The 22,441-nt window shown below is 39.8% G+C and overlaps 1 long non-coding RNA gene across 2 annotated transcripts in view; it reads right to left on the bottom strand.

Moving 5' to 3' along the window:
* Window positions 1–664: 664 nt before the first annotated feature.
* The window catches only part of LOC122465001, a 173,362-nt gene continuing 151,585 nt past the window's right edge, over window positions 665–22,441 (bottom strand). For both annotated transcript variants that reach the window (XR_006289501.1, XR_006289502.1), the window contains exon 3: window positions 665–2,216. This is a non-coding gene — a long non-coding RNA (uncharacterized LOC122465001). The remainder of the gene's footprint in view (window positions 2,217–22,441) is intronic.

Below are 22,441 nucleotides of genomic sequence, written 5' to 3'. Positions count from 1 at the left end.
GCCGAGGCAAGCTGCAGTGAAGACAGCTCTTAAATTTTTGAGCCTCACTGTTACCTAAATGCACTTAAAGTAAAACTGGCAGTGTTGCCAACTTTCCGTTATATTCTGAGTCTCATGGGTGTCTCTTTTCAAGTCCCAGTTCTTGCAGTCATGTGGTTACAGAAGAATTTCAGCTTACTTTTAAAAAGAAACATAAGAGAGTCTAGCTTTCATGGTTGTGGAAAAAACCCTGGAAATGTGACCCTGAAGGCTCAAAAACCAGAGGGCAAAGAAAAAGATCAAGGGTCTTAACTTTTCATGATTTTTAAGTGAATCATTATTTTTGGGTCCTACCAATTTTTGAATAATTGAGGTTGGCAACACAGATATATTCTCTTCCCGATTTAAAACAAAAAGCCCAAAAAATATTATATGATACCTTTTTCCCCAAGTGGGAGAGAGAAAGCAGGTACATGTTTGTATGAGGAAAGGAAAACATGGGAGGGGATAGAAATCGCACCAGGGGACTGCCGAAAGGAAAGACTTCGGCATTTCAAATTTCCCACGGTAGGCAGCGGTATAGCTGTCTCATCCACCCAGTCCAGCTGTGTCAATAAGTTCAAACTCCTGCTGCTTGTACAGTATCCACTCTAAAAATAAAAAGGAAGTCATAGGTCTCCAGTGCTGTTAAACCAGGATTTTTCATGAACACTAGTTTTACACAAAAATATTTATTTAAAAAAAAATCAAATAATATATTTTGGGTTCTGGTTATAATTAAGTTTCTCTTTTCAGTGCTGTAGACTAGTGTTGTTAGAAATTCTAGCATTTCATTTCTCCAGCCATGCTATTTATAAAGCATTCAGCAATTATCAGCCAGAGTCCCTTTTTCAACAAGAAGAATCAAAGAGCCACAATATGATTTAGAATACAAAATTGTGTGTCACAAGTGTATGCAAAGTAAATTATATATAATACCATCATAAACATAATAAGGAAGGGAGCATCAATCTGGTGAAGGAGGGGGAAAAGTCATCTTGCAGAGAAAAAACATAGTACTACTTCCTATAGTGTTGTGAGACTTAATAATGAACTAATGTTTGTGAAGTGATATGGGGTTCTCATCACTATATAAGTGATGAGTTTTGTAATACTATTATTCACCATTGAAGCAATTTATACAACTAAATCAAACCTGATATTCATAGCTGCTTGAGTTGGCTACTAGCACAAACATAGCTTTATCCCACACTGTATGTCCATATCCATTTGTCTATGGTTTTGTTTTAAATTTCTATTTCTCATGGGGCTAATGAGGTATCACTAACAAGATGCTGCACGACACCTTATTCATAGTATTTGTTAATTTATAATGCATTATAGGATCTAAGGGCCAAATATGAACAGGAGAACCAAAAATTATTGTCCAAATAGGAATGAATCACACAGAGAGGGACGGAATGCCATTGGGCCATTTGGCAACCTTTACTATAGGAAGGCCTGTGCAAACAGGGGAGTCTTGCATTGTGCCTGTACTTGGCAAGATTCAAACTCAGCCTGATCTCTACCATCAGGTAGTTCCATCACAAAAGGGCCTCCATCAAGAAAGTTGTGCCCTCCAAACCTCAGAGTTCCATCCTGAGCTCGCTTACCTGTCCTGTCCCTGTAGATTGTTGTGTTCTAAAACTGGTAGAGAGAGAAAAAGCCCCAGAAACTGCAACATCCTAGCCGACTGAAAGAGCTGAAATGATTACCACAATCTCAAAGCACTTCTAGTATTGTGGGCAGAGCCAATGCTGGGTACCGAAATGGTGAGATATGCTCTCCTTAATTTGTGTCACAAATTCTGTCATCTGATGCTTCCATGCAGCCTTCACAGACAGCCCAAAGGGAGGGAGCATTTTGCACTAATCCAGCTTGGCCATGAATTACTGTGGCAAGGTACACATCAGCGAGCAAAGGGGGCAGTCTTCTGCCTCGCTGAAGAAGGCATTTCTGGCCATTGTTGCTACTTGGTAGCCCAGGATTAGGAAAGACTGTGCATCACCTTGACAACCAGAGAGCAAGTGCCCTCAATAGAGATGCCACCATCATTTTTGCCATTTCCTTGAAGTGCTTCCATTTTCTTACCAGTTTCATCTCCATCTTGCCTGGGTTGAGATTGAGCCCACTGTTCTTCAGTCAGGTAATTATTTCTTTCAGACACTGGGGCATTTGGATGATGCCATTGCCTGCTCCTGACAAGAAGGAAACAGAGTTGAGTGTATCTGATAGCTATATTGAGAGTATGTGAACCCATAACCTCGAAAAAACTCATTTAAGAGCACAGATATCAAATAGAAGAAGGGACAGGGCTGACCTCTGAGTGGCTCTAAGAGACAGCTTTTGGGGAAGAGGAGCAAATGCCCATCACACAAGGAAAGAGACATTTGCTGGTCTAAGCAGTACTGTATGCAGTTCAAGAGCTGTTAATTGGAGTATTCCTGTTACAGAAATGACAATACTTTCCTGATGTTTCATATGGCTGCTTCTGATTTCCTTTTGGGGAAGAGTTTCATTTTTAGCATGCTAGATGGTGTTCCTAAAACATGAAAGCTTCAGATAGATGAGTATTTAAAAAAAAAACCTCATACACATTCTGTCCTTTATGGTGTCAGCCTACCACTTTTTTTCACTTCATTTCGTAGTCTACTTTTTTCCTCCAACTGTTGGAACTAAATACTTTTTTCTGTGTATTTGTTTGACATTTTTGCAGGTTCTATAAAAATAATCCTTCAATAGCAGATATAGAAATTAGTTGATTATTCAGACTTTTCAAATGTTTGAATCTTAGCTGACATGTCTGGATATCTTGGGGCAAATTTTCAACTGCAGCCTCTAATTTTGCACAAGCAAGGATGCATATTAGACTGTACTCACCACAATATGAACAAAATGGTTTGGGGCATAGAAACAGGTATTTACATGTACATGCAGTAGTTCACATGTTTATTGCAGGTGCAAAATAGGCCATGACTCTACCACACTAAAAATGTTGTGGCTAAAATATATCACTTTCTTTTGGGGAACAATTATTTAGATATTTTTAACCCCTTTAACTCTATGTCTAGCTTAATAGCCCCCCTCCAAGAGGTATTTCTGATAATAATATTTGTAATCATTTTGGGACTTGAACTCATTTTGTTTGAAAGAGACAAAAGTATTAACCAATAAAAATGTAAAGCAGATTTTTTGTGTGGAGTGGCTGACATTGTGATCCTGCGTGTGTTATTAACGACTAATAAAATATTATCTTCTTTTAGAAGACTTCATTTTCACTCTATAGATTCACTAATTTTTAAAATACTGAAAACAACAGGCTTGAGAAGACGGAATATAAGAAGTATTTTACACAAACAAAGGTGTCAACCTAATCCTCATTTGGATTGTGCGAGAAATATAAAGTTTTCTTTAGCTGATTTAGGATTATTATTTAAAAATCACAAGTCTTGGCAAATAAGAATGGAGCAGTCTGAATACCCCCTTTACAAAAAAAAAAAAAAAAACCAACAACCACCACCCTGTTCTGGGCTTCAGAGTATTTTCTTCCTGATAGAAAGAAGGAAGCATACTGAATGCTGAACATAATCTTGGAAATGTTTCCCAGCTTTGCTCTTTTTCTGTTTCAGAATCCTAATGCAGCACTTCCCTGTGCTATCACTTGTTAAAGTCCCAGTCTTCCTAACTGTTTGTATGGCCAGCAATTAAGGAGCTCCCTGCATGAAGGATCCTCCTACCCACTGAATGTTTAGCAGAGCAAAACATCTTTATACCCACCATGCAACCACCAAGGAATCAATTGTGTGTGTTCTTCTCCCTTTTATACTTTTAAAGAACCACAATCTTTTTTTTTTAATCTTTTTAGCTTTAGACCTATGCCTGACCAAAGGGGGGGGAAAAAGCAGGTAAAATTCCTCTATTATTAACACCTAAAAATATGATCAGAAAACAAAAGCTTTGCTCCTCTGTCCAATTTGATGTCTTTTTCATGCTGCCTCAGTGATGGCCAAATAATTGGTTGTTCACTTGTGTCCTTGTCTCCCCCGACAGTTCCACAGATGCCCTGAACAATGCTCCAAAGACTGCTTTCAGTAGGGGCAAATCCTCATTAATCATTCCTGGCTGACAGCACAAGGGAACACCTGCATCTGGTGCAGGAACCAAGCAATGGCTTCTGGGAGTATGTATTAAAAAGACCAACCAATTCAAGTTGTGGGAGTAGACTTCTAATAGCCATGTGAAAAATCTGTCTCTCTCTGGGTTTTCCTTTCATTAAACATCTAAAATTAGACCGTGGCTCATGTTGAGATTAAAACACCAATGTATCCTAAGCAAGTACATCAGGAAATGAACAGTACGGTATGCTATGATAAATGGCTGCTAAATTCTTTATGTCTAGATCAAGCAATGTTAGCATTAAATACAGATGAACTGTCACATAATTTTCATTTCGAAATGACTGCACTGAGCTTCATATCCTATGGTGCTCATAAATATTTTTCCCTGCTATATTTCACAAATAGAATGTACATACTATTCAGATTTGTATTCTTTAGTCCATATTGTATATATACATTTTTGTGCAAGTACATCAACTTTTCTATTCAAAAACTGTTAATAAAAGAACTCATATAGGTGCAAAATGATACCAAAGACATTCAGATACAATGTAATCACACCAAAACGTCCTTTGGTGATGTTTTCTTTCAAAACAATTGTTCAAACTTAAAATGTTTTATTACTTCCCTCACCCCCACCCAATTTGTTCACACTCAAATGAGTCAGACCCATGATTAGACACTTAGAGCCTGATCCAAAGCCCATTAAAATCCATAGAAATCTTTGATGGGCTTCGAATCAGACCCACAGGCCCCACTTCTGATCTCAGATATACAATCATCTATATCCCCACAGAGCTTGTAAATTGGGCTGAACAAGCACAGGCTGGGTATGATAAGATTCTAAGCAATACATATCTGTATATGAGTGATCACAACTAAGCTTTTATTCTATATCTGTCCAGCAAATGTGTTCACATCTCAAGCAAACAAAAGCATTCAGCTGATTCAAAAAGTATTTTTAAAAGGCAATCAATTGGCACCTAGATACTTTGAAGATTGCACTAAAAATGTGATATATATAGAGAGAGAAAGAAAATCTGGAAGTGATATGCAGGGGGAAAAGTAAAGATAGGAACATGACCAAAAGTATATTATCAGTGTCCTGAAGATATTTTATACTCCTTTAAACAAACTAAATTACAACAGTCAATTACAACTAGAATTTTGAAATAATTTTTCTATGGCTGCATAATAATGATGTGTATTTGATTTAAAAAAAACTTCTTGTAATTTTGAAGCTGCTTTTTTTAAGCTTAACTAAGAAGGAATGTTTGATGCACCTTGATTTACAAAGAAACCCTATGTGTTACACCAGCAAAGATAAAGCATGAGTGCAGATGCATACAGGAGTCAAATACTCACACGGGAAAGCAACTTTTTTGCCAACACATGTTCACACATTTTGATACTGTAGAGAGCCCCATTGAACAAAATATTAAGAGCTGTATATTTGTCACACGTATCAGAGGACCAAATTATTTCTTGAGATATATAACTTCCAATCACAGTTCAATGTGAGTTACACATGTGGACCCCAGGAGAGCATTAGCACCTACATATTACAGGAATTTGAACTCTCTAAACTCTATAGGTTAGGTAGGTATGTAAGATGAGACAGACAATACAAAAAGAATTTGATACAGTTCAAGTCCTGCCCTTTGCCTTATCACTTTTTTCACCTCATTTGGAGAAATAGAGACTAGAAATAGTAAGAAAATTCCAGCCAACCAAAGCACCAGGTATAGAATATGTCCCCCGAAATGAAAAAAATAAGATAACATCAGTTTATACTGTGAGTAATATTTTCCCTCAAGGGTCTGTAAAAAATTACAGAAGTTCACTGTCACATCAGAATGTATGTGCATGCAAATGCATAGTAGGAGTGTGTTATATTTGTGTACGTACACAAGGTTTGTAGGGATGGAATATATGCATGTATAAGTAGTAGGCGTGCATTTCTCTCTAAGAGTATGCGCCTCAGTGATAGATGAGCACCATTTAATGCTGGAACCCCCCTTTTCCACGTTTTTTTAAATTAAGAAGTACAGTTAATTGTCAGACATATAAGTAGCTAGAATGTAAGTTGCTGCTGCCCTGCCCTCTACCAGGTTTTCATTAGGCTTTTTGAAATCTTCTTAAACTTGCAGTATAAATAAAGTTACATTTCAGTGGACAATATCCCCATTCAAAAGCAAAACATTTTATTTACACTTCAAATATATCAGTACAAAAAAGCATTCTTTGAAGGGAAATTATCCAATTAAAACTCACATCATAAATAAGTGTCTTTGCCTGTGTTATTGGTAGCACCTCGGATTATTAAAATAGAAATAACTTTAAAATCTATTTTAAACTATTTATTATGCTTGCATTTCTCTCAGACTGGACAATGAAATGAGACTAGTCAGTTTCACTCCTTGCTTCTACTCATCTTAATGCAATCAGTGGTGCTGCAGTTAAAAAAAAAAGTGGGTAAACTAACCTAAACTCCATATTCCCCAAATGAGAAGTGGATAAACGCCACATATCCACATTTACCCTTCACTGGCTGCAATTATCAGCACAAAATTTTCCACACACTGCAGGATTCAATCCAAACCAAAAAAACCCTGATTTTACTCAAGTTTTCAAATAAATATCTGACGAGAACATTTCCATTAATATTCAGTTTCCTAAAACCTTGCCAGTGGAAGTTCTCAATATAACCATAAGACTCAGCTTTATGTAGGCACAAGGACTGTTTGTACTGGGTGGGCACAATCTCCCCCACCCCCCCTTTAAAAAACAACAACAACTAAACTTTAGAATGAGTCAGATTTAGAGGCAAGTCAGCTCAGCGCTTTGTGTACAAGGCAACAAAATTCAACCACATTCCAACACAAAATATTGGAATCAGTCCAGTGCTTATGGGGGTGAAGTTCAAAAGAGAAAAATGTGATCCTTCATGAAACTGCTACCCTTTACGTTCCCCTGCTGTCTTAGCTCTAGATATATGTTCCTGATTCTATCCACATTACACTCTTGGGCCCTACTGTAAAAGGTAAATTATCCAGGAGTTCACCCAGCCCCTGTGTGGGTTTGGGTAGCCCATCATGTTAGTATTGTGGCAGCCAAAAACAGCCCATAAAAACATTACTTTAACTCTTTCCTTTTTTATTAGCTAATAAAAAACTGGAAGTATAGAGTGTAAAAACAGATGAAATAAGTAAAGCTGAAAATGTGATGATAGGTTTTGAAAGTCCACGTCTGCTTTTTAACCACTTTCTTATTACTTATTTTTTTTCAGAATAGTCATTTTAAGGGTATTAGTTTGATTGTTTGGAAAAAAAGATTGGCTCAGGTTAAATAATATTAGAGCAATTAGTATGTCAGAGAAGTTGTTCGTGTTTTTCCCCCATATATTTCTCTCTTATATTCCCTAAAGTAAAAGGAATAATTAACTGAAATCCAATTAGTGTAGATTTAGAACACCTGTTTCCAAAATCCTTTGAATAACTTTTTCATATTATTTTTCCTTGGTCTTTGTTTTAAGATGAAATGCATATCCGTAGCCAGTTGCTCTTAGGAGCCTAGAGATTTGCATATCCCAGACAAGACGAAGAGAACCTGTGGTAAGAGAAATGTGAAGACTTAAAAGACCAAAAGAGACTGGTGTATATATTGCAGCAGCAGTAATAGCTTCTTAACCCTTTCTTAACCAAATTCTTTTCCTTCACGAAATCTGAAACGGCCACACACAGAGCATTTCAATGGATTGTTTTTATATTTTTTTGAACAATTACCACTAATTTCACTCTAATTTGCTAGAATTATATAGCAGAGCAGAGTAGTTCCAGCTATGTGTGCTTACCACAGCCATTCTGTCAAGGCAGAAATTGAAGTGAGCACATGTGGTGTGATGTACAGTGCTGCTCCTACAACCCTGGCCGCATGTTCTGTACACCCCTCTCGAGCTGTGATTCCCCTTTTCCCTTCCCCACTCCGCAAATGCACCTGTTCACTATTGAGCAGGATCAGGCTCATAGAAATTTGTGTGGGATTTTTGGAAGCACCTAGATGATTTAGGAGCATAGGCTCTATTGAAACTCAATGGGATTTATGCTTATACGTCTCTCAGGCACTTCTGAAAAATCCAAACCCTAACGTTTTAGAAAAAGCACACAAAAATGTAGGGAAAGCGTGTTACCAGGATGCACAGAGAGAGCCTTCTTATGAAGAGATACTACTTAATTACTAAATTTAGATACTAAACTTCTCACTGTGGGAGTGTGACCCACTCAACACATTTTGGAATCAAATATTTTTATAATCATGCTTTGGTACTGCATGACTAGCAAGTTTAGTATTGTGGTTCTTCAACTGAAAATTAAAAAAAAACAAACAAACAAAAAACCCCAAACCTTACTACTGCTCTGTTCACACTATTTTAGGGTCTTTCATTCCTCTGTTATCCTTAAAAGTGCAATGTCCTTCTATATTTCCTACCTGAAAAACACAAACCGTCAGCAGGCAGAGCCAATATTAATTTCTTATGCACTAAGCAATTTCCTGTGTATCCTGTAGTACGCTCAAAGATCAAATTGTAATGATACTGATTAATCATATCAGAAGGAAGAAGTTGTCTCATTACATATGTTGAGCCTTTTTTCTTTAAACAATCTGCAAACAAACTGGCATGCTCACACTATTTACTGTATTCTGTATATGCAGCCTCAGATGGGGAATCCATCTATTACACTTAAAAGGAATGTAGCAAATATTTAAGGGCACGTGCTGAAATATTGACAGTTCAGGCAAACACAGAATGTTGACAGAAAAGCCAAAATGAGATGGAGGAAAGAAACCTTTTGCCCAATCAAGGACTGGCCACACATTAAATATCTACAATTTGGCGATATCTTTAAAAAAATCACTGGTCGTATTAGACTGTTTTATGAGAACTAGTAGCAAACTAATCATACAATCTGTAATATTTACAAGGGAGGTACATCACCAGGCAGACAATAGCGTTATGGTGAACCATGTCACAAATTAATCTCTAATTATAACATATGTTATATGTATAGACCAACGGGAAGTGGGGGGGGAATCTAAACACCAGATTACTGTACTTTAAACTATCAATTCCTGTTTTTTCTCCCTCACAAAAAGTGCCCATGCCTGTATAGAGCTTTTAAGCACTCCTTATTGTGCACTGAGTTTAGTATGAACAGGATTAAAATGTGTCAATTAGGGAGGAAGGCTTTATTACTATGAGCACATACATGTTTATGCCCTCCTCCCCATCACTGTTACTTTTTTGATCTACTGGATCTTTTACACAGTGTAGTCTCCGATTTTAAAAATATATAGATTCATGCCAATATGGGGATCTAAATTTTGGACACACACAAGATATAGAATTCTATACTTTTTTCCTACCCACATAAAGGTATCCCACAAAATGCAGATTTCACAAGCTAGAAAGAGGCAGCCTTTACCAGTGAACTACATGAGTACACAAGAGACAGGATGTAAAGCTTGTATAAAAAGGTGATGTGCTCTTGCAGCTGCCTGAGAAGTTACCCATGGCACAGCTCTTGCTGATGGCACAAATGCACATTGCTAGGATATGGGACAAGAGGCTTGCCCTAGATTTTCACAGGATTGTGTGTTGATCAATCTCAGATTTCACCCCTGAAAAGAATATTTTGGAGATAGACCTTCAGATGCTACAGTTTCACAGAAGCAGAGTGTGGAAGGGGACATTCCACCACCAAAAAGAGGTGACAACCAATGTACCCTCTAATTTTTGACAGGCCATGTGCGCAAAAAATTTCTTCTGTGCAAATTTTTGACAGGCCATGTGCGCAAAATATTTCTTCTGTGCAAATTTTTGTGTGCGTGGTGTTTTGCCGGCTGCGCGTGGTTTAGGATGTGTGTGTGCACGCACACATGCACAGCTTAGAGGGAACAGTGGTAACAACAACAACAAGGTCTTGATCCAACACTGTGGATTCAGTAGCAAAGCTCCCTTTGACTTTAATGGTTTTGCTTTCGTGTAGATAACAGAGAGAGCTGCTGGTCGGGGAGCTGCTGGTGGCTTCCAAAAGGAGCCCTGACCCCTGGTATTCATTCTCCACCTACAATTGTCAGAAATAACCCAAGTCTCCTAACCTTCAGGGCAAGCAACAAGGCTCATCTATTTATCTAGGCTTTTGTGAAGGGAAGGGGGCACGATTAGGTATTTGTGGAAATGCTGGGAGATTGTCAATTTGATCTCTGTGGTTGGTCATTTTCTGGTTCTTCTTTGGTCATTTGTTAATATGAAGTCAAAGGGTCCCCGAGATTAGGTCAGACACTTTTTTCTTGTGATTATGCATCTAAATAAACATGGCTCTGAAGAAAAGCCTGTTTGTTCTAGAAATTGTACCCCCAACACCTCATTTCAGTGGTGAAGTGGAGCAAGGGGTTAGGGCCTTTCACCTTTGGAGTAACCTGCGGATGTGGTCACACATCATTAAAACTACCACAGGAAAAGGTACAATTCTGCTATGACTGCCATCCTGTTTTGGAAGGGAGGGTAAAGAGAGGCAAGCAAATAGTAGGAGAGGAGTTGCTGTCCCGGACTGAAGTTCATTGACTAAAGTATCAGGGGGAGCTTGAAAATGCCGCTCTCTCATTTTTATCAGGAATAAATCCATCCACATTAAAAAAGGAAAGATGCAAAATGTTGGGGTAGGGGAGGGATACTGGGAGGAATTAGCATGAATGTATGTGTACATTCTTACATCAACTTTGTAAGTTGCTTCTATAAAAATATTTTACTTTTGAAGTAACCAAACTTTTTTTTAAATAAGCTCCTCTGTTTGACAATACGCCATCAGCTAACGACAGCAGTGGTTTGGCAGCAGCACTAGCAGTATAAGACAGAGCCCCTCCATTTATAATGCAAACCTGTTCCTTACTCCCTGAGCTGGTGGAACTCAAGTTCATAGAATCATAGGACTGGAAGAGACCTCAAGAGGTCATCTAGTCCAGTCCCTCTGCACTCAAGGCAGGACTAAGTATTATCTAGACTATCCCTGACAGGTGTTTGTCCAACCTGCTCTTAAAAATCTCCAATGATGGAGATTCCACAACCTCCCTAGGCAACTTATTCCAGTGCTTAACCACCCTGACAGTTAGGAAGTTTTTCCTAATGTCCAACCTAAACCTCCCTTGTTGCAATTTAAGACCACTGCTTCTTGTCCTAGCCTTAGAGGTTAAAAAGAACAATTTTTCTCCCTCCTCCTTGTAACAACCTTTTATATTCTTGAAAACTGTTATCATGTGCCCTCTCAGTCTTCTCTTCTCCAAACTAAAGAAACTCAATTTTTTCAATCTTCCCTCATAGGTCATGTTTTCTAGACCTTTAATCATTTTTGTTGCTCTTCTCTGGACTTTCTCCAATTTGTCCATATCTTTCCTGAAATGTAACACCCAGAACTGGACACCAGTTGAGGCCTAATCAGCATGGAGTAGAGTGGAAGAATTACTTCTTGTGTCTTCCTTACAACACTCCTGCTAATATATCCCAGAATGATGTTTGGTTTTTTTGCAACAGTGTTACACTGCTTACTCATATTTACCTTATGGTCCACTATGACCCCCAGATCCCTTTCCGCAGTATTCCTTCATAGGCAGTCATTTCCCATTTTGTATGCGTGAAACTGATTGTTCCTTCCTAAATGGAGTACTTTGCATTTGTCCTTATTGAATTTCATCCTATTTACTTCAGATCATTTCTCCAATTTGTCCAGATCATTTTGAATTTTAATCCTATCCTCCAAAGCACTTACAACCCTTCCCAGATTCATTGCCTAAGTGATGGCTGGTTCCTACAAAAGTGCCCTTCTACCCCCAGACAACTTACAGAGAGGTATGGGATCTGTCCTGCCCCTTTGGAAATAAAATACCACCATCATGACTGGCATTCAAAAGAATAAAGGTACGATGTGGCTTTCCAGAGCAAAGGAATGGCTGTAGTATGGTCTTCATTGTTAGAGGGAGAACCCATATTTGAATGGCTGAGGGAAAATCCACCCCTCTACAAATCTAAAAGAACTTTGAGGGTTACTTGCACTTAAGGCTAGAGGAGGGAGGAAGGAAGGATGGTTAAAGCACAAAACAGAGTCAGGAAGAGTACATTTCTGTTTCTTCTTCTGCCATGGCCTTCTTGGCCTCAGGAAAGTCACTTAATGTCTCTGTGCCTTGGTTTCCTCTCCAGTGGAACTAAGCTAATACTACCTGCTTTATAGGCTATGGCCAAACTACACTCATTATTTAATGTTTCTAATGTACTTAGAGATCTTTAGAAGCTGCCATGAAAATATCTTACCTAATTGGACATGCCTATTGTTTTTACCAGACTGAAGTGCTCTCCTGAAGATGCTCAATGTGTTTGTTAGAACTAGTAGTTCCCTCTTTCTGGTAGTATGTAAGATATACATTGCTGGAGGGGAGTTGTACCCTCCTTGACTACCTTCCCTATTCCTTTCTTCTCACTCCTCATGCGTTCAGGCAAGGTTTTAAAGAAGCTCACAACGTTCTAGGACATGGATCTGGCATCATACAAATGCAAAAACAATCATGGTGTTTTTATATTGTGTTAAAATTCAAGACACATAGGGACAAAGCAGGATCAGAGAGTGGATTTTACAGTAGATTCTCATTCATCCAACAGGCTAGGCAACACAAAATATGTTCAGATAATCATGAGTCAATAGAGCAGGGAGTTCATTAGAGAAAGAAGATTCGGATATTGAGAGTTTGGATAATCAGGATTCTATTGTATTTAATATCAACTGCAATAAATCTAAGAGGAGAAAACAATACAATCCTCTTCAGTATTAACAGTCATTTTTACTTAGTACAATTAATTCTTAAATGTTCTTATTTCAGTGCCTCTTGTCCAAAGCAAAATTCTGTGTGAATTCAGTCCCATTTCAGTATCTGCAGGTGCAAAACCCAAATAAATTACTGGGGAAGGGGCAGATGCTGACAGAATTGCAGTCTAGACTCTTCTCTCTAAATCCATTTAGTGCTATTAACCATGACTGAGTGTAATAGCTCCATGTACATTAGCATGGGGATAATTTTCCCTATTTTGCCAAAGATCAGATCTGTGTATTCATACATCCAACATAAGAAAAACAAAACATCGGAGATGATAAAACCAAAAGGCTAAAACATTTCTTTATGCTTCATATAATATATCCCCAAATCTAGGATACAAGGGGGAAATCAGAGGAACTTATTGTTTCTTATTAGACAGTGTACTACTGCTACTCACTATACAGTTGCACCAGCTAAAATATATGTCCAATTAAAGAACACATTTTCAATTCACATAAAGATACACTATGTTTCAGTATATGATAGAAAAACAAACTTTTTAAGAGGTACCTTTTGGGGCAATGGAAGAGTGTACTGTATGACAATGGAAAACTAATCTGATTAAAAGAGAATCTGTTAAATGAATACATGTGATGTGTGGCAGCCAATATTTTATTAAAACATCAAACCTGTTCATAACCCTGAGAAGGGAAGGGATGTTTGAAAAAGGACATAGTTTGGGGACTACACATCTCTGTGTAGCAGACTACTCCTATTGTATACATCTTCCTTCCTTAAAGACCAGTGAAGAAAGGAGTTACATAAACACGGGTTGGAAATAGAAGCAACAGTGAAAGTGATATTGTACACTAGAGAGCCCTCCTTTCTGAAGAAGGAACAAAATTATCTGGAATGAAGAGAAAGTAGGACCAAAACATAGGGAGAGATGAAAGGAGCAAGAGAGTGGAAGGCAGGGAATAGAAAGGGTGGGGGGGCTAGAAGGGTCAGCTTGCATGCAGAGGAGGCAAGGGGATCTAAGGGTAAAAAGCCAATTAGTGGATTAAAGGGTAAGAATCCAAGTCCTGAAACAGAGGGTGATAATATAGGCAGCTCGGCAGAGGATTAGAATAAAGAAGTGATAACAGTATTCAGTTGAGAGGGAAGGCTGTCAAGAACTGAATGGCAAAAGAAGGTAAGACAATGAGAACAAAAACCTGTTATTTAATCAAGGACTGTGATGGTGAGAGCCCAGACCCAAAAAAAAAAAAAAAAAACTGTTTGGTTTCAGCTCCAAGTGTCCTGAAATCATTGTTAGAGGGCAGAGACAGATGGAAGATTTGGCCATAATTATATGAAATCAAGTGGGTAACAATGAGTTTGGAGCAATTACCAGATTCAGTTTCTCAGTGCTGTTTCTCTGAACTGATCACCACTAGCCACTGGCCCGTCCCCAGTATATAAAATCTGGGTATTTGAAACAAAAGATACAATGACCATTTATGGAAACTATATAAGACATTGAGGGCAATGCATTTATTTTCTGAGATACTTCAGCAATATAAGTGGTGTATATTTATTCATGTTAAAAATGCTAGATATCCCAAATACATGATTCCCTACTTTATTTTGTGTAATGTTGACTTTCATGGGTCTCTCTTGCTCCAAACCCATTAGGTAGATATAGTGTCATCCTTTTTTCTTATAACTTATCTCCTTCCCCTCAAATCTCACAGGATTTTTATTTTTCTTCACAACTTTGAAACCAGTCAAAACCCCTTTCACTTGTTACAACTTACACTCATCCTCCCCCACTCATCAAAACCTTACTTTCTCCCTCTATTTAGCTTACTAATATTGTTTTGTTCTTTATATCTTAAAATATGCTAAATGTATACCATACAGTTAAATTACAGCTGTTATTTTGGATTTCTTCCTCCAAGATCTTAGAAAACTAGAGAGCCGGCAACAGTTAAAAAGTGATAGCACTGTGGTTTCAATCCTTTTAGAGCTGGACAAAAAAAATTAATATCATGACAATTTTTTTCACAAAATGTTTTTTCCTTACAAAGTTTATTTATATATTCTGACCAGATCCATTTGTCATTGTGGGAGGGAGAAGCAGAAAAATTGTGAATTTTTTTTCCCCAAAAATGTGTGCCCACAGACATCCAAATTTCAAAAATTAGGTAGTGTTTCAACCATTTCTTTACTTCTATAAACCTCTCTCTGTGTGTGGAAAAATTAATAGCAGTGATTACATAAACACCCCCCAAAAATGACAATCATAAGAGCCTGATTTTGTCTTGAGATATTCATATATATCTCCCATTGATGTCAATGGCTTATGTACAACAAAGCCGTAAGTGTAAAGAGAGGAATAGTCTACTAGTCAGAGCACTGGACTGGAAACCAGGAACAGCCGACTCTAATCTATGTTCTGAATTCCTCTGTTGGTTTGGGCAAAATATCAAAATCCTGCCTCAGTTTACCAAACTGTCAAATGGGAATACAAATACTGCCTTTCTGTGCCATTGAGAAAATCAATTTGTGTAAAGTACTTTGAGAATTTAAAGTGCCATGTAAATGCTAAATATTATCAATCCCTTCTTTCACTGGCATTTTAAGTAGTTGCCACCATGAGTCTACATTAAGATGACTCTGAGCAGGAACAACCTGGACAAAGTGAGGTTCTATTTCCTATTGGTTTTTAGATTTGTCAAAAACAAATGATTCCATGATTCATTTTAAAATTATATGCTGATTACCAGATGAGATACAAATTGCCCAAAGCAACAGCAATAATGCAACAGATTATTAAAAAGGTAGAACAAAATCACATGCATATAAATGGCTTATAATTCAGCACAAAATGTAAACACACACACTGCTTTATTCTACACTTTCAGATTCTCAGATGGAACAGAAATAAAAAATCCTTTGCAGCAAGGGTTGTAAATGCCTGTGCCTGCCATCTTCACCATGATGAGTCATGATCTAAGGTTTCAGAGGGTCACAGTTGAACTCCTTACTTTTCCTCCCTTACTTTTGCCACTTCTTCCATTCTGCGTCAGCATTGAACATCCTACGATCCTTCGTTTCTCTGAGGTCCAGAGTGATCATCTTTGACTTTTCCCTCTCTCCCCTTAATCCCTCATATACAGGCAATGTCCAAATCCTTTCTATTTTCCTCCACATTTCTAAAATTCAGCTCCTCTTCTTTTTGTCCATATGACTAAAACTCTCATTCAGGTCTTTATTATCTCCTGCCTTGACTAGTGTAACCTCTTAATCACTTCAATCTCTCCTACCCTGACATCGTCCCTCACACATCTCCTCTCCACTGAAAACTTACCTGGTCAGATCATCCCTTGCCTTTTGATCTTACCATGATACTCTGCTGCCTGTGCTGAGTTTTACGGATGTGTTACAGTCATGTGTTGCTAGCACCACCATTCAAACTGCACGTGTGGTACTGTATGTTTTAAATCCCAAAGTATTTAGTGCCCTTACCCTTTTTAAGGAAATAAATTTTATCCACAGATTCTATTGTTTTCCTTAAAAAGGAAACACACTCACCAAGAAGTGCTACCACCATGGGCAGTAGAGATGGTGCCATGTTCCCCCAGGGATGGAGAGGTGAAAAGAAAAGAAATTAAGATTATGACCCAGATCACAAAGGAACAGAGGTGCCTAAAGACCAGAGTTAGCTGGTACTGCAATCCAGAAACCCCCTACTCAGCTGTTGCCTAATGTCACTAGATACCTAAATTTCCACTGTAAAAATTCCATAGGCACTTAAGTTTCTGCCTCTGGGCACATGCACTGCTATCTCAGGCAGGTGCCTAGACATCAAAGCCCCAGCACAATACTCAACCTAGGTGAAAACAGATATTCTCCCACCTAGCTCTCCTGGGAGGCCCAGTCTGGTAGGTGTGCTCAGAACATGCCTGGGGGTGTAGAGGGCAGCCTCCCTTACAACTGTTCATCCTAGTCCTTAGAACACTTCTGGGATGCAGGAGACCCTGATTCAATTCTCCCTTCTGCCTTATGAGAAGGGATTTGAAGAGGGGTTTTCTGCATCTCAGGTGAGTGCCCTTACCGCTTGACTACAGTAATTCTTACTCTCTCTGGCTCAATGCATATTTATACAGAGAGCAGCATCAACAGGAGCGACTGAGACACATCAGACTATCCCATAGTCCAGTGGTCAGGGTGCTACCCGAGAAACCCCTGTTCAAATCCCTTCTCCTTATCAGGCAGATGTGGGAGTTGAACTGGGACTCTCCCATCCCAGGTCAGTGCACTAAATATTATAAGGGGGGAGTCCTGCTCTCCCCTTGGCAGTTCTATGTGGAGTTGGACTTGTGCTTCTGCCCTTCTTGCAAGAAACGGCTTAGGAAGCGGACTCCAGGAGAGAGTTCCAGGTTGTGGAACACAAGCAGAGATAAGTGCCTGGGTCTAGACAGGAGGGCGGCCTAACTCTCTGAGAGGGGCGAGGCTTACAACACACCCCTTTCATTGGCAGCTACTATTGGCTAGCTTAAGGGGCTGCTTGCCTGGTAGGTTGACTTTTGTGGGTTCCACTCTTAGGCGCCCAACTCTCTCCATGCATTATATAGGGAGCCCAGGTACCTAACCCAGGGTTTGGAGATTCTACTGGGTGGTGAGGCACTTAAAAGTTAGGTGTTGCAATGCCTGAATCCCTTTGTGGATCTGGGTCTATGTCGCTGTGCCACTGCTTGCAGAGTGTATGTTCAATTACATTAACTAAGAGCCAATATCCCTCTCCTCATCCACCATGAGGAAAGGGAATAAACTTCTGAACAAGCTCAGCAGCATCCACTCCATATCCACATAGCAAGGGTGGGGAAGTAGAGCTAATTAAGACTGCCGGGAGTAAATTCATACATATGTAAGCAGTGTCAGGATGAGCTCCACCCTGACATCTGGTGGTGAGGTGTGGCAAGTTGTAGAAAAGAACTTCAGGGGCCGATCTCATTTGCATAGGCACACCCACGCCGCCTAGAATGAGGCCATAGCTGCCCAAATGGTCACTTTGGCTGCTGTGGGATCCCCAGTGTCTCTGTTATTGGGGCAGGAAGAATTAATTGTTATTATCCTGATTATGGGAACTGTGCTTGGAACTGTACTTGGCCTTTTGTTATGATGGAGGGACTCACCATCAACTAAATAGCACTCGCTAGGCAAGGGTCAGGGGTTCCAAAACTCTGTGAATTGAGAGCGGTTGGGGACAAGTATTAATACTTGGTGAGGGCCTTACATGCTAATTGTACATCCTCCTCTCTCCACTGTGGAATATCAGAGCTAATTTTGATTCTATTAGGAGTCTAGTTACAGGCTGCTGAGCTCACTTTGGGCTAATGGTGTACCAGCATTGAGGCTCCTCTACTACAAGCTGAATTCACCAAAGAGCTGAAATCACTGAGTGTTGTGTTAAGTAGTGGGGGAGCCTGAAGATATATTGTGGAGCAGTTTGCGGGATGGCTGGAGTGCCTTGTGGACAGGCTGGTGGAGCAGTTTGTGGGGCGGCGGGAGCTGCTTGTGGGGAGCAGAGCGGAGTAGTTCGTGGGATGGTGGGAGCTGCTTGTGGGCCACAGGGCGGAGCCGAGCAAAGCAGTTCGTGGGGCGGCTGGTGGAGCAGAGCGGAGCGGAGGCCTATGGAGCTGTGGGGCGGTCAGCTTCAGATCATGTAAGGTGCCCCTTACCTCTCTCCCCCCCCCCACCCCGCCTCCAATCTCCACCCAGGTTGGGAGGTAAAGCTCTGCAGATAAACTTTGAAACTCTGGGGCTGCCCTGACCAGGGACAGAGACTTTTGGGTCGTTGGACTTTTGGGACTTTGGGTGATTTGGGGTTGCTGGACTCAAGAACCAAAGGGAAAGGGCATGCCCCAAATTTGCTTGGAGTGGGTTTTTGCTCATGGGCTGTGAATCCTGTTGGTGGTGTTTCCCCAACATAATGCCACATTGTTTCTCTCTGTTATTAAAAGGCTTTTTGCTACACTCAGACTATGTGCTTGCAAGAGGGAAAGTATTGCCTCTTGGAGGCGCCCAGCGGGGATGGTATATATTTGTCCCAGGTCACTGGGTGGGGGCTCGAGCCGGTTTGCATTGTGTTATTGGAGTGGATCCCCTAGATATTGAACCCGGCCCTTGTTGCTGCCAACTCTGACGGGCAGAAGGGTTACACATACGGGACATAAAGTTGCTATTCTCATCTAATCTGATAAAAATCTCTGAATGGTACAGGTATTCTAGATATAAAATACCGATCTCCCATTTAAGCTAAATAAAAATCCCACCTAATCACAGTGCCTTTCTTTCATATGCTTCCCTCACCCTTTCTCTGCAAATAGTCCTCACGCACACAGTCGCAAGTTCAACACCAAGTGCTTTAGTTACAGTGTGCTATACAAGTCTTTGAGCCCTCCACAACATAAGGCTTTTACCTTCTCTCTAGGCACGGGACAAGAGCTCTCACCTTCCTAAAATCCTGGGCTTCTCCAACCCTTCCAACCTCCCCCTCCTCCTTCTTCCTGTTTCTCTTTTAACTGTCTTCAACTGATGAGCTGAATCACCATCTTAACTGGTTAATCATCCAGTCCTTAACCAATTATCTATTCAATATGGCCCATGTGGGGACCCTTCCCAAGGCTACAGAGTGGTGAGTCAAGCCTTTGGCTACCCACACACTGTCACTATGGTGTTAAAAATACATAACAAATAAAATAATAATAATTAATAATGAATAAATCAGTCACCCAGTTCTGCGATATCTGAAACTAGGACACATGAGAAATGTATACCTATAGTTGAGCAGTCACATAACCATTGTTATGCTGTCAGATAATCATGGATCTCATTGTGTGTGTTAGGCTCAGCAAAGTTGGACCACTCCCAAATACTTATATAAGAGCTATCTGAAAAAGTTTCTTTTGGTGGCTCCCAGCTTCTACATTCATACCAATAAGAAAAAAATACAGAAACTAAAACTAAAACCACAAGAAAAGTTTCTTATAACCTTCCCTGAGCTGCCTAAATGGTGTGCCATTCTTTGTGTGTTCTCTCTCTCTGAGATTGTAAACTCTCTGAGGCAGAGACTGTCTTGATCTGTGTGTCATTTACAGCTCTGAGCCCATTGTCAGCAACAAACAAAGAATCAAAAGCAGCATTCCAGGAATTATCCACCTTCCAACAAGCAATGATACACCTGTCCATGCCGGTAACTCATGCTGCTCCTTCTGCCAATGTAGGAGAAGAGAATTAGTGTAGGAACAGAACAAACAGAGCCCCATCCCCTACCCTCCCATCTGAGAAGTCCAGCCCACTCCTCCGTACATAGCATTCCAGCTACTCTTCAGCAACTTCCCTCTGAGTTGTATGCCCCTCCCTTTTCTTATCCAAAATCCTTGCTTTTCCAGCCACTTCCTCTGGGTTGCATATCTCACCTACTCCTCCACACACAGATACCCTGATACCCCTTCCCTGAGTCTTTTCATCAATTACCCTATAGTAACCATTTCATCCTGTATAATGGCAGAGGCAAAAAAACCAGCTCTCCACCTAGGACACACAGCTAGCATCGACTTTGCATCCAGAGGGGTCCTTATCCATATAGAGTTGTTCCACTACTTGTTCCACTACTCAGGTAGCCCTCAGGAAATTACACTCACAAAGCACACAACTGTCCTACTCCTTGTTTTGGATTCATGTGCACCCTTATTTAACATCTGCATTCACAGAGGCACTGGTGTTAGAAATCCATGCATTTTAGAGGATAGCAAAACACAGCCTTCAAAGTGAATCCAGTATCTGTACACACAATCATCCTTACACGTCCAGATGTGGGGGTCAGAAAGCAGCTCCTTGCGTTTTCACTTTCTTCTGTCATGCACAAAGGCAAAACGAACATGAGAAAAATGCTTTAGTTATTACAATAAGAAATCAAGATTGAGTTCAGGTTTAACAAATTTCAGTACTAAAACACGTTCAGACATGAAAATTAAAGCTCAATGAGGTTCACATATTACCAGATATTATTATTAAAGATAATAAAGATTAAGGAGGAGGGGGAAGATAAGGTTTTATTCTCCTGGCTGGGTGAAAAGCAAAAAAACCCAAACATGATGGTTTCAAAAAAACTCTATATTCCACAACAAGTCCTTAAGACTCCCATGTGCAACATCAGCAGCACTATATCCTCGATTTTTATTGTAATCTTGTGGCTTTTTATTTGTAACTTATATGAAAAGAATCACATTGATTGGGGCAGATTTAACTCAGTAAAACCTATTCTACTGAGATTGTCTGTGCTAGGTGATTTTATCAAGTTCTCTTTTGGTTTCATTTTCTTCCTCATCCCTATCCCCAGGGGACACTGCAGCCCAGCTTGCAGAGCAAATTGCCCTAAATTGAGTTCTTTCTCTGCCATATACAGCAGCCCTTCTTTTGGCTCCCGGCTTCAAAACTTTATGCATTTTTCCCCTTCCTCCTTAACAGCCCCACCCCCTTCCCTTTTCCAATTAAAATGGAGAAGTTTGCACTGATACCTGCACCCAATTAAATGAATACTGCATTACCAGCCACACTCTCCAGATATTCTCTACCCTCCCTTCATTAGCCTCCTTCCTCTGAGGTTTCTTGGCTGTCTGCCAGGGACTTATGGCAAGAATTCAAAATCTTGTAAACTTCATCCCCTCAGAATCATTCCTGAATTTAAGCAGCCTGCTCCTTGGGCCCAGCATGTGAAACACTAGGAACTGATTCAAAGAGGAAGGAGAGCAATGAAAGAAGAAAGAAAATGATTTATTTAAAAAGGTCAAAAAGCTCCCATAAAAGAAGTTAAGCTAAAAGAGGTTAAACTTCCGGGCTAATTGGCTTCCGTTTCCTTTTAAAAAAAAAATATCTATCTGAAAAACAACAAACTGACAGTAAGGTGTTCCTGTTTTATTTAAAACTATTCATGCCTACAGGAAATGCATCATCCTCTTAACACCTCAGGCATGTTGGCTACTGTTCATTCAAATTACACACCAGCAAAGAAAAAGCCAGGCAGTCAAAGGTTTAAACAGCTGTTTTTTTAAAGATCACCATCTAATTTTCCAACAAACATGAACACTACAGCACCATGGCATCAGCCACTCTCCTCTGACACAGAATAGCTAACATCACATCAAGCTGTCAGGAATGATAGTCATATTGTCAAGCCTGAAACAGAGGGAAGAACTGTACCCTCGCATTACTATTTAAAACTGTGCAAACTCCACTCACAGATCATTTAAGCTTGCTGTATTTATCAAGCAAAGATTAGTTAAATGGTGCAGCAAAACTTTCAGAACTGAATGCTAGGTATGGCTAAAGGCGCTTGTGTCGGGCTATGTTTCTTCCTGTGACTGTGACACAGTCTTAGGTTCAGTTCTCTATGTCAG

This window comes from Chelonia mydas, chromosome 3 (genome assembly GCF_015237465.2).
Source record: "Chelonia mydas isolate rCheMyd1 chromosome 3, rCheMyd1.pri.v2, whole genome shotgun sequence".
NCBI classification, from domain to species: Eukaryota; Metazoa; Chordata; order Testudines; family Cheloniidae; genus Chelonia; species Chelonia mydas.
This window is presented reverse-complemented; position numbering and strand designations above follow the sequence as displayed.